The sequence below is a fragment of the Perissodus microlepis genome, chromosome 5 (genome assembly GCF_051167445.1).
Source record: "Perissodus microlepis isolate ML-2025 ecotype Zambia chromosome 5, ASM5116744v1, whole genome shotgun sequence".
NCBI lineage: Eukaryota > Metazoa > Chordata > Actinopteri > Cichliformes > Cichlidae > Perissodus > Perissodus microlepis.
The window spans coordinates 8,328,281-8,338,599 of NC_140465.1; the positions used below are offsets into that span (position 1 = coordinate 8,328,281).

Genomic DNA, 10,319 nt, shown 5'->3' on the forward strand with positions numbered 1-10,319 from the left:
CTGGAATCCTGACAGTATTAAATGATCCTGGGAGCATAATATATAGTCATAATTCAAAACAGTATGAAGGCTTACTTGCAGGTCTTATAGTGTCAACAAATGCAAGGCTTTAAAGCTCTAATCGCTCTGTCTTTTAGGATTATATCACCATACAAAGACCTTTAGAGCAATGAAATGGCAGCTCCCGATGCTGAGAATTTATTTCTTTTATATAAGATAAGTAGGCGCTCATCAGGGAAGGACACTTTTTTTGTATTTTTTGTAAGAGCCCCTCTCACAAGCTGTCCACCGTGCTTCACTGGATCTTCTATGCAAGGCGGTGCTTTTATATGCATTGATATAAATCACTGCATGATATAAATCATCTCGCACATAACTTTTCTTGAGAAGGTTGTGTCGTCTTAAACACTCTGAGAATAAGGATAACAAGGTTAATAAGGATATCAGCCGTTAGATGACTTTCTGTTTTGCTTCTAAAAGTAAAAAGCTTGACTCCACCCACACAAGATAGGCAAACATGTACATTTAGCACCTAAAAAGAGTGCTAATTTCCTCAAGAGATCAGAGGTAAGAGAGGGAATAGTGGGCTTTTTTAGTGGTTTTAGGTTTCTGTTCTGTAACCTCCTTTTATAGTGCTGAACTATCACTTGAGCATCACCCCAAGCTTTTGGCTTTGGCCCTCTGCTTCTGGGGTCCTGTTTTTCAGGCCCTCCTCTCATGTGGTTCATTATACAGCTTTTTATGAAGTTGCGTAACAGCTTGGTGTCAACTGTTTGCTTTAGCTTTCTCTCTCAAGGTGACATCTGGTCAGTGTTGTGTTCACAACCAGTTTCCAGGGCCCCCAAAGTGGTCAACAACCCCTCAGATAACCCAGGTTTAATGCTCTGTTTTATTGAGGCAATAAAGATAATGGCAGCTGCATACAAGTAGCCAATGCCAAGCTATTTAAACAACAATTACAAATCAGAATCCTACTTCCATTTGGAAATTACTAATTTGAGAATATACAATGAGACAATAGTGATTAAGCCTGCAGTTCACATATGATTGAAGTTGCCTCCTTTAGAAAAAACAAAATCCTTGCCCTCCTTTAACATTTCTGATTTAATTGCACACTGTCTTAAAAGCTGCCAGCTCTATCACCGAGCCTTTCCTCCCCATTCTCCTCTTTTCTGCCAGAAGCCGAAGCCGCAGTGTTGCACTTCTGAAAACTGCAAACTGACAAATCTGAGCTTGTCATCTTGCTTGAAATCCAGAGCGAAGTCAGAAAATACACACAGACAATACAGCCTGCTCAAGCTGAAATACGCCTCCATTTGAAGGTGTCTAAAAAATACTTTCTATCCCTCAGGCTGAATTCAGACTCTCATTAAGTCCTGATTCAGGGGGCAACTCAAGGCACATCTCTGCCCACGTGACCATGGTGACAAACGACCATTGATTGTAGTCACGCAACAGCCCCGTTGTATTCAGGTCCTGTCATACAACTTTAATGAAAACAGATTGCCCCTGTACTTCAACTGTGCAACATGCAACAGGGACCAGAGCCACATGTAGGCAAGACAGTATTAAAAGAGACAGAAAAACCAATAACATTCCTCGTGCGCAGAACACAACAAACATGAAAGTGCTTCATTTTTTTGTCCCAGATAATAATCTTGTTACATCGACAGTAGTTTTTTTATTTAACTGATTTCAGAAATTAAAAGGAAATATCGCTAGAAATTTCAACACATTTCATCAGTGTTTTGTTCTATAGGGCAGAAACATACTGCAGACATGCACTGATGTGCAAAATGTCAACGTCTAAATTTTCTTTAGACCCTCAAATATTAATGGAAACAACACTTTGTTTCAAGATGCAACACCACAAATCAACATCGCTTTAACTCCCCTTTTTCTTCTCACTACTGTGAATGAGAAAATAACAGAGCAGGCAAAGTAGGGTGACAAACTGCCAATGACAGCAACAGGTAGCCTGTTACTTCTAATGCAGTGTGAAAAGGAGGAGATGTGCCAGATCAGGACCACACCAACGTCACTGCCTGATTTTTGCATAAGCAACTCACTTGCGGATGAAAATGTCAGACAACGGCAGAGCGAATCAATCCTGAGGTGAAATATTAATCTGCTTCAATTTAAAATTCCCCTTTAAATTTTCTATTTGTGGATGGCCAGGCAGGGTGGCTCTTTGAAGCTTCGTGGTGCTGTGGTAACCCTTTCTCTAAAGATGAGGTTTGAGGATAGAAACAACTCCTTCCTGCGTGATTTCCACATGGACACACTCTCTCAATTTATAAGGCTCTTAATTGTTTCCTCTCCGTAAACAGAGCCGGCAGCGTGACATGTTACAACACAACCAGGCTCCGTGTCTTCCCCTGGCACGACCCATAATGACTCATGTCAACAACTTGTCCCAAGTGCCTGCAGAGAAGAAACCAGCCTAATAAGAAAGCAGCGGCGAGAGACTGACAATCCACAGCTGATCTGCTCTACAGAGTGTGCACTGGCATCTTTCTTTTTTTCTTTTCCCATCAGCTTCCGCCTCCCTCACAACACCAAATTACAAAACACGTTGCAGTAAATAAGCAGAGCTGCAATACTAAAGAGAGAAACAAACAAAGCATCTTAAAAAAGTAAAGGTGAGAGTAAACGATGATCCATGTGAGGCACTGCACAGTCAGTGGTGTGTGGAAGTTGAAACATGGACAAAAATAGTTTCCTGATACATATTGCATGTGCAACTACAGCCTGTAGCTCAGTGCTGTGGAAGTATCATTATACTGAACAACTCTTGAGGCGTGCAGATGTCAGAGCCTATTTTACAGCCTCTGAAAACTTGATCTCTGATATTAGACTAGGATCTCACAAGTAAAAAGACATTAGCTGAGGCAGATTTCACAAAATATTTGAAGTTCCATTTATTAATTCTTTTTTTTTAAATAAACTCATCTAATGCGTATCATTAGAGCTCTGTGGGTGTGGATTCATTGGATTTCACTGATTGTATATGAAAGATGGACGTAACTACTGTGACTTTTAAAGCCTTGGTCAGAGTAACTTGTAATCGTTGCATCTTAGTTTCTGAAGCCAGTCAAACCAGTCTGGACTCCAACATCATGTCATATGTAGTAAGACTTGAAGAGATCAGGGAAGAGGTCTTTTGTGAGGAGTCTCTCACTGATTAGTAAGAATATACTGAGTTTACTTTTCACAGAAGCTATGTCCATCTTTCATACAGAGTCTATGTGAAAAAGAAAAAGAACATAATTAGATTCTAAATACTGGATTGATGCACAAAGAGTTTTTTTGCATCTGCGTTTTCAAACAGTCGCCCAACTTCCCACTGGATAGAAGGACAGAGAAAAAAAAAACATGAAATGTCCCGCGTGATTAAAAACAGAGGATGATGCTCAGTGCAGCTGACAGTCCACCTGACTGATTTTATATTTTATGGATTTTATACATCGGTGCACAATTCCAGACGCTGACTGTTGCATGCCACTCGTGAAAGTGATGATGGTCAATTCCACAGATGTATTTTCTTCTTCTGCTTTTATCAGCCTCCCAATGTATAATAATAAATCAGTAATAACATTTATTATTATAACTGCTGTGAGGTGTTTTAACAGTCAGAGGATGATCTGGAAGGCTGTTTGTATTGAAAATTCATTACTATAGGAGCTCTACCGTAGGAGCTTACAGTCAACCAGTAATGTATGCATACACTGTATGCTCAGTGTACTCATTTTAAATGCAACCTCCCTCTCTGTCACAAACGTGAGCGTCTTCTCTTTCATGTTGAGATTAGCAGCTTAATGTTAGATGCTGCATTGCGTGAGTGCTTAACAGCTGCCACAGGTATCACTGCAGGATTTTTTACTATAGTATACCCCTTATTTTCCTCTCACTCACTTGTCACAGTGGGGTATTGATTCACTGTAAATGGAGTGCTACAAGCACGGATACAGCAGCCGCTGTGCATTTAGTCTCTGACTTGGTGGTATCACTTATTCTTGCTTGGCCGCTTGAGTCATGTGAGGCCAGCTTCGACTTCAATTTGATGGGCGGACAGGAGCCGCAGCAAAATTAGGAAAGCCGTCAAATGAAGCATATTAATTTAAACAGGGCACCCTGAATCAGAGATAATAGTGGCAGCATTTGACGTACATGGAAGTGGAAGTCAGCATGAGTTATTTTGTTTACAGTATATGGTTTGCTGTGAGCATCACATCATATTTGCATGGCACCACATTTATGAAACTGAGGGTCTGCAGGCTGTTTGGAAATGGTTTCTAATGAGCAACAATGCATCATGCAATTTAATTTTCTCTCTGCTGAAATGTAGCATTTAATATGTTTGGCATGCTTATTAAGTCTGGAAAAATATTTTTTTAAGTGAAATAAACAGTTTAAATGGTAAAAATGTGTATCTATGAGGCATACCTCACATCTGTGTTATGTAAAGTCAATACAACAGTCAGCCTCTGCAGTGGCTGAGTATCCACATGCCTTTTGATTCCGCTCTTCAAAAGGAGAGACCGCACTCACACGCTACAGTCCTCATAAAAACAGCCCGTCCCATCTCTTATTACTTTATCTCTAACCCTGCCACACTCGGTGGATGTTTCTTCTGACTTAAGTCATTAAACTCCCCTCGCCCACTATGTTTATTTTCTCACAACACTGAAAACAATGTAATGAAAAATACCACACTGGGAGCATCTGTGTAAGCAGCACAGCCTCCTCCAAAATGAGCAAACTCCTCTGCTCCTCCTCATCACTACATCACTGTTTCCACTTGTTAGAGCAGAAAAGAAATGCTATATATATATATGATAATCTCACCGGTCCTCTGTGTGATATCTCACTGCAGTACATACCAATTTATGTACCAATATTGTGGCTCACTCTGTGTTCAGATCTAAACACAGTACAGGCGCTCAGCACAACTCAGCTTTTTATGTTGGTCTTGCACATTAGTGGCTCTCAGCGGTCCCACAAAAATTTTAATGAGCACAAATAAACTATCTCAGAGACAAAGGATACAGTGTAATATTACATAATTGAATGTGCTGCAGTACTTTGAGAAAAAGCACAGATTTGAATGAGCAAACCTCGTGAAAGTGATCCCACAGCTACTTCTACAGACCAGGGGAACCAGCTCTGCTCTTCTCCCAATTATTTCTATTAATTAGCAATGTTACTGTTGTCCTCGTAGATAAACCAACAATAACAGATTCGTACATTTGCATTTGCCTTTTTCAAAACAGTCGCTGCACCTTCCACATCTATATTGTGCCAGAAGCTCACGCACAGTCAAGAGCAGTTGCAATGCAAAGTTGGAGCAGCTCTCTCCCCGGAGATCTAATTGTGTACAAATTGCAAGGCTAGGTGGTAATCTGCTGCACTTTCCTGCTGCCACTGGGGCCACATGGGGTTAAGCGGAGGTCTGGACCTCTTCTGGGACTAAACAAATCATTACATACAGCTCACCAGTGCATCACCCTTCTTAAAGTACCTTAAGGACATGAGTTAATGATGAATGGCATGACTCTGTAATGGAAATGCTGTAGTATTTATTTTCCTATGTAATTCTGAGTGTGACTCAATCATCTGGCAAGGGTACGGCTTCTATCCATTGCTAGCTGTTCTTGAGAGATCCTGATTTCAGCATAAAAAAATTAAAAAAAATCAAAGATTTCCAACAAAACTAAACTTAATTGAATTAATACAAAGGTCATCAGTGCAATTTAGTGGTTTAAATTACCACTACCTAAAACATTTGCCCCTCATGACATATGTGAGGCATAATGAAAAACATGTCATTAAAACTTTTTGTTGATTAATTTGACCCGATTTGACCCGAACACGACAGGAAGGTTAAGTCACTTTTTTGCATTCACATCTGGAAGTTTTCATCTGCTTCTGAGCAATGACAAAATGACTTAAGGTAAACCTCATTCAACAGCAGGTCTCACAGGAACATTATTGACCTTTGACATGTCACCGTTTGCCAGCTTTTTTTTCCCCACGGTGAACGTTTGCTCTGCGGAGTGGCAATCGCCAGCACCGATCGTTTTATGATTTAATTTATCTGGGTGATGTGAGAGCATCTCCTGCACGTTCAGCATCAGCACGTACTGTGCATGTGTTTGTGCCGGGGAACCAGTGAAGATAGAGTGCTGTAATAAACTCTGGGAATAGAAACTAGATTGAAACTTGCTGTTAAGAATAAATAAATAATTAAACAAGGATTAGAGGTGGTAAGGATTCCGGTTCATTCTTCTATATTCTTATTATTGGCGGATTTCGTTACATATTCAAATCCAGCTTTTTTTGTGGATGCGATCACTAATGAAAAAGTGGTAATGATGTCACATAACTTTATGTGTATATATATATATATATATATATATATATATATATATATATATATATATATATATAGTCAAAATCGTCAGGTTGCAATAGTCAGTTTATTCAGCACATTCTACAGAACAAGCCCAAATGTTTGGGTTTACTAAACAGATCGATAAAATAAAGCGTGTACGTGGTCGCTTTTTCTTCTCTTTCCCATTCCTAAATGTGGACGGCTATTCAGAAAAGAAAAGAAAAACACCACAACTTACCTTGACTCCAAATTCCGCCACTAAACGTAGGATCCAGTGCCTGTCAAAGTCGAGTCTGTCCTCACTCCCCACTCCTATTACACTTTACGTCCCTGTGAAGTTCAGAGAAATAAAAAGTACTTCTACAGCCGATTCTAGCGCTCCTGCAGCCTGTGGTACTGTACCATCTGTTGTGCCCGTGTGCGATCTGCACGGAGAGCAGGAGAGGAGATAGGAGGAGAAAGGAGGGGAGGAGGGGAGTAAAGGGAGCGAAGGGTCCTGAGCGCACGGCACAGCGAATAGGACACAGTGGGTACGGAGGAGGAGGAGGGGGGCGCAGAGACAGGAGTTAATCTCAGATATACTGATAAAACAAAGAAAAGCGGAAAGAAAAGAAGTAAATTAAAAGAAAAAAGTGAATTTAGGGTTAACGGATTCAGCGAGTTGAGATGTAGCCTTCAGATAGGCTCACACCATTGTAACCTCGAGTGATTGATTGACACATAAAAGCGGTGTGAATGTATTATGCGTGTGTAAGTTTGCTACCAGCAACTGTGTTAACAAACTTAGCCGTCAGAACGGAAGGGAACGCCGGGTGTGGGTGATGTAATGACACGAATAAAAAAAAATGACTCTGACCGATGTGCTGGCAGCAAATCAGAGCCATGAAGCTTCTGCTATGGCTCAGTGTGATGGACTGATTTACCTTGATTTACCGAGTACGGAAACAACACTGACAGATTTAATGATCTTTATATTTTTTAGTGCATCACTTAAATACAGATTCAATCAGTTTATTTTGTAAAAGCCTTCTTAATTAATGTTCCAGTGCCTCCTTTCAGACTCCACACCGTTTAGGTGAAGTAAACTCATTTGTACCATCGTTTGTTTGCTTGTGTCTTGTTCTCTGTTAAAATGTTTTCTCCTTTTTTTCTTTTTCCTTCTTTCTTTTTTGAAAGAGAGGTGTTGATCCAACTGTGAGGTTACAGGTTGACTTTTTTACAATCAACAAATGCACTTCATTGAGACCTGCATTTATAGCCTTTAAAGCCCATACAGGTATATGAGCACATAAACGAGGAATTGTGAAAAAGAAAAAAAAATCTTAAACGAATTGTTTTTAAATCTGTAAATAATGATGATAAATAAATAAATGATAAGTATTGTACAATCAGGTGCACCTCCAGACATTTTTCATAAGTGTGGCCATGTGGGGAGCGACTAAAAGTGCTGGGATGGCACACCAAAAATACAAATTCCAGTTATACTGTACTGTTGTCAAATATAGATTAATTGAAAAATATGTCCAAAAAGAAAGGATATGCCTAGTTAATTTCCTGCTATTAAAGATGATATCACTGAAAATAGGTACAAATGAAAACCAAATAAGATTTTGAAATCCATGATAATCTGTTTTAATAGATTCATTGACAGACTGACTGAATGGAAGTCACAACCATCACTTTAATGATTCTTAGCAGAGCTGAGGAGAAGCAGCTGAAGTTATAGTAAAATAATGCCATCACATCACAAAATGATCTTTTAAAATCTCTTAATTAGAGAATGAACTAAGATCATTAGTTCATTCTCGTGATTATTCTGTATGTTCAACCGTTTAAAGTTATTGCATTTTAACATGTGGAGTTTTAGTTAGATCTTTATAATCCCTTTTTGTGGCTTTTTTGTGACACAATTGGCAAAGTTTTATGTTTTATTCAGTAGGTATTGCATCAAACCATTTTTGGAGTATAGTGCTCTCTCTGGCTCACTGCCATGTCACAAGTACAATGAGAAAATCTGTTTTTTTCTTGTTTTGTTTTTTTTCTTCGCTGGGATGCAGGAACCTATATGAAGCTAATTCAAGAATCTGACTGTTATTGGAGATGAAATGTTGCTCTAACATTCTAAAAATCCTGAAACATCCTAATGTCCACAAACATTAGAAATGAAGTGTGGGGGGAACATATAGGCTAACGGAAAACCTGGTACTGGAAGCAACAAATGGCTGGAGACGACATTCAATGCTCCATATGTGCTCACAAATAAAAGGCCAAAAGAGTCCAGGATTATATTTAATAGAAACAAAGATTTTTAATAACTAATCTAAATGAATTACTCTAAAGACTCCCAACAAACTGTTTTACAAACTGTTCTACCACCTCGTGCAAAAAAGAAATAGATTCAGCAGAAATCTGCTGAGCCAAATAAACCTGAAGCTTCCCACCCAGGACGAACATTTTCGCTGGGTCGCAGACAGACCGTTGACCGCGGTATTGCTGGGTGCCATCTGGAAATACTGAGAGAAGCCAACATGTCATACTGGTCATTTATAACTAGTGCCAACTGGGATCACGAGTTTTCAGCTGTTCACGATGTGCTCACCAGCATCGATCACTCTGACGATGGCGTGGCAGAGGAGCTTTGCAGCAAAGCGAGATCATTTATTTCCAGGGATCGGTGCACTGTGTTGAATAGTTTTACCTCAGCCTTCTCAGAAGCATGTGTTATGAAACACTAATCTTTTTTAACCAAGCGTACATGTTGATTTTTATACTTAGAGGTGATAGTAGTTAAGCTTGACCTCTGGATACACCTGTTACCTGTTACTCCCTCTTTCTAGCAGACACGACACTGAGAACAGTCTAGTTACTGAAATTTTGACAAGAAAGCAACCCAGGATTCATCAAGAACTAAGCATTATTTCCTGAGCTGCTACAAAGTTTACCTGTTTAAGGAGACATTAATATACTTCTTATCTCTCTCTGCATGTTCACGAACAAAGGAATAAAGCAAAAAAAGACAGGATTTATAATGCTGAGTGGCACAGAGCAACATCTGACATGTTTAACAGTTAGTCACTTTGTTGTCAGTCACGACTACACCTGTGATGTAATGAGGCAAAGCAGTAGTTAGTGCAGAATGAAGACTCAGCTGTCATCTCGACTCAGAGACAGACGAGAGTCTCGGGGATCTGTCACTACAACATCATGTTCTTCCTCATTGTGTTGCAGTCTCAAAAAATGTCTTAGAGTCTACATCGTTTCTTTTTCTGATGATACTTTTCATTGTAGTGCACACTTACTGACACGTGCTCTTAAGGTAGAGGACCAAGTAGCCTTTTAATTCATTTACAGCATGAAACTATGAAGGGTTTGTCCTGCATAGTGTCCACATGAAGCGTGATTATCATATTCTGTGTCCTCCCTACTCACGCTTTTTTCTTTGTTGTATTTCTGTCCCTAATTATCTTCTCCGGTCGTTATTCACGGCGTGCCAAGTACTTTTGCTCACAGACTGTGCTGTTTTGCCGCAAACGCCTGATATCACCACAGCATCCGTGGCCTTGTAGCATCACGGCGCTAAAGCTGGAGTTGCTATAGCAACGGGTGATCAGAGGGGTTATTTTTCTGTGTTTGTGAACATATTGAGGAGATGATGGGGAAAAGATGATTTTTAATCAGTCATCAGCCTGATAGCGTTGTGCAAGCGCAACCCCACAGCACGCCAGGCATTTTAAAAGCCTGCAGAGTAATAAATGTCAACCTGTTATTGTTCCTTAACTCCAAAACATGCCAGGACACTGAATCTGATGTAATCAGTATAATATGTCGCTGTGATTTTTTTGGTAGCCATCCATGATTAAATGGTTCCTCTGGCAGCAAACTGCCACAGAACAGATTTTCCTGAAACAAGCTTTTCAGATGACGC

At 39.8% G+C, this 10,319-nt stretch overlaps 1 protein-coding gene across 1 annotated transcript in view; it reads right to left on the reverse strand.

The window, feature by feature from the left end:
- Positions 1-6,927, reverse strand: part of LOC146386502 (caM kinase-like vesicle-associated protein) — a 42,487-nt gene extending 35,560 nt beyond the window's left edge. The window contains exon 1 of the mRNA XM_084927600.1: positions 6,633-6,927. The gene's annotated coding sequence lies outside the window, so the exon portion shown is untranslated. The remainder of the gene's footprint in view (positions 1-6,632) is intronic.
- Positions 6,928-10,319: the final 3,392 nt, after the last annotated feature.